Source organism: Prunus avium, unplaced genomic scaffold (genome assembly GCF_965620075.1).
Source record: "Prunus avium unplaced genomic scaffold, drPruAviu1.hap1.1 HAP1_SCAFFOLD_1229, whole genome shotgun sequence".
NCBI lineage: Eukaryota > Viridiplantae > Streptophyta > Magnoliopsida > Rosales > Rosaceae > Prunus > Prunus avium.
This window is the reverse complement of record NW_028277008.1, coordinates 1-2,500: the sequence shown is the minus strand read 5'-3', so window position 1 is coordinate 2,500 and position 2,500 is coordinate 1.

Below are 2,500 nucleotides of genomic sequence, written 5' to 3'. Positions count from 1 at the left end.
TGCGCATGTTGTGCGCATGCTGCGCGCAGGCTGCGCGCAGGCGCCGCGCATGCCATGGCAGGACAAGTTTCGCTAGCCTCACTGTCGACAGATGCGCAAGCTGCGCGCACGCTGCGCACAGGCTGCGCACAGCGCATGCCATGGCAGGACAAGTTCGCTAGCCTCACTGTCGACAGATGCGCAAGCTGCGCGCACAGGCTGCGCGCACGCCATGGCAGGACAAGTTTCGCTAGCCTCACTGTCGACAGAATCAGCACGCTGCGCGCAAGCTGCGCGCACGCTGCCGGCATGGTGCGCGCACGCTGCCGGCATGCTGTGCGCACGCTGCCGGCATGCTGTGCGCACGCTGCGCGCGCGCATGGCAGGACAAGTTTCGAAAATTTCTGTCGACAGTCTCAGCAGCGCGCACGCTGCCGACATGCTGTGCGCACGCTGCGCACAGGCTGCCGGCATGCTGCGCGCAGCCCATGGCAGGACAAGGTCCGAAAAATTCTGTCGACATTTTTACGCCGTGGTAGGCTTCCGCTTCGCGTCACTTTGTCGACATTCAAGCCTACCATTTGTATTGAATTTTTCAAACCTTGTCAAACCCCATTATTCAAATGTCGAAAAATTTTGTCGACATTTTTACGCCATGATAGGCTTCCGCTTCGCGTCACTTTGTCGGAATGCATCGCATGGCGAGGCAAGGCCACGGCATGCCAAGGCGAAGGCAACGCATGGCTTGAATGGCTTGGTCAAGGCCACATCATGGGCACGGCATGCCAAGGCAAGGCGAGGCAAGCCATCCTTAGCCTCGCCTACACTCACTTTCTCGGAATGCATTGGATGATGAGCAATTCCAAGGTAAGGCAACGCATGGCTTGAATGGCTTGGTGTAGGCCACAACTTGGGCATGGCATGCCAATGCAAGGCAAGGCAAGGCAAGCCATCCTTAGCCTCGCCTACACTCACTTTCTCGGAATGCATTGGATGATGAGCAATTCCAAGGTAAGGCAACGCATGGCTTGAATGGCTTGGTGTAGGCCACAACTTGGGCATGGCATGCCAATGCAAGGCAAGGCAAGCCACGCCATCCGAAGCCTCCAATAACCTCACTTTCTCGGAATGCCTTGAATGGGCACGGCATGTGAGGGCAAGGCAAGGTCCTAAATATCATTTTGTAAGTTGGAGAAGGTCCTAAAAATCATAGACTTAATTATAGGGAGCTTATTGTGCGAGGAAATTTCAATAAAAATGGGGTTTGACAAGGTTTGAAAAATTCTGTCGACATTTGAAAAAACCTGGAACCAGGCTGCCGGCATGCTGCGTGCAGGCTGCGCGCATGCCATGCAGGACAAGTTTCGCAAGCCTCACTGTCGACAGATTCGCAAGCTGCGCGCACAGGCTGCGCGCACGCCATGGCAGGTTTCGCTAGCCTCACTGTCGACAGATGCGCAGGTTGCGCGCACAGGCTGCGCGCGCGCATGGCAGGACAAGTTTCGCTAGCCTCACTGTCGACAGAATCAGCACGCTGCGCGCAAGCTGCGCGCGCGCATGGCAGGACAAGTTTCGAAAAATTCTGTCGACAAGCTCAGCTGCGCGCACGTTGCCGACATGCTGTGCGCACGCTGCCGGCATGTTGTGCGCATGCTGCGCGCAGCTGCGCACGCGCATGGCAGGACAAGTTTCGCTAGCCTCTGTCGACAGGCTATGCAGCGCGCACGCTGCCGACATGCTGTGCCCACGCTGCGCACAGGCTGCCGGCATGCTGCGCGCAGCCCATGGCAGGACAAGTTCCGAAAAATTCTGTCAACATTTTTGCGCATGGTAGGCTTCCGCTTCGCGTCACTTTGTCGACATTCAAGCCTACCATTTTTATTGAATTTTTCAAACCTTGTCAAACCCCATTATTCAAATGTCGAAAAATTTTGTCGACATTTTTACGCCATGGTAGGCTTCCGCTTCGCGTCACTTTGTCGGAATGCGTTGAATGGGAGCAAAGGCAAGGCCACGGCATGCCAAGGCCACGGCATGCCACGGCATGGCAAGGCACGACATGCAAAGGCCAAGGCACGACATGCCAAGGCAAGTGAAGGCCGTGCGAAGAGAATGCAAGTACGTAAAAATACAAAGTGTTGGATGTGTAGCCTCGTCAAGTTTTGGAGGAAAGTTGAATGGAAAAGGAGGGGGAGGGACGAATCGAAGCGACGCAGGGCTGAATCTCAGTGGATCGTGGCAGCAAGGCCACTCTGCCACTTACAATACCCCGTCGCGTATTTAAGTCGTCTGCAAAGGATTCTACCCGCCGCTCGGTAGAAATTGTAATTTAAGGCGGTCCTCGCAGCTCGTCCGCCGCGAGGGCTTCACCAACGACACGTGCCTTTGGGGGCCTAGGGCCCCTACTGAGGGTCGGCAAACGGGCGGCGGGCGCATGCGTCGCTTCTAGCCCGGATTCTGACTTAGAGGCGTTCAGTCATAATCCAGCGCACGGTAGCTTCGCGCCACTGGCTTTTCAACC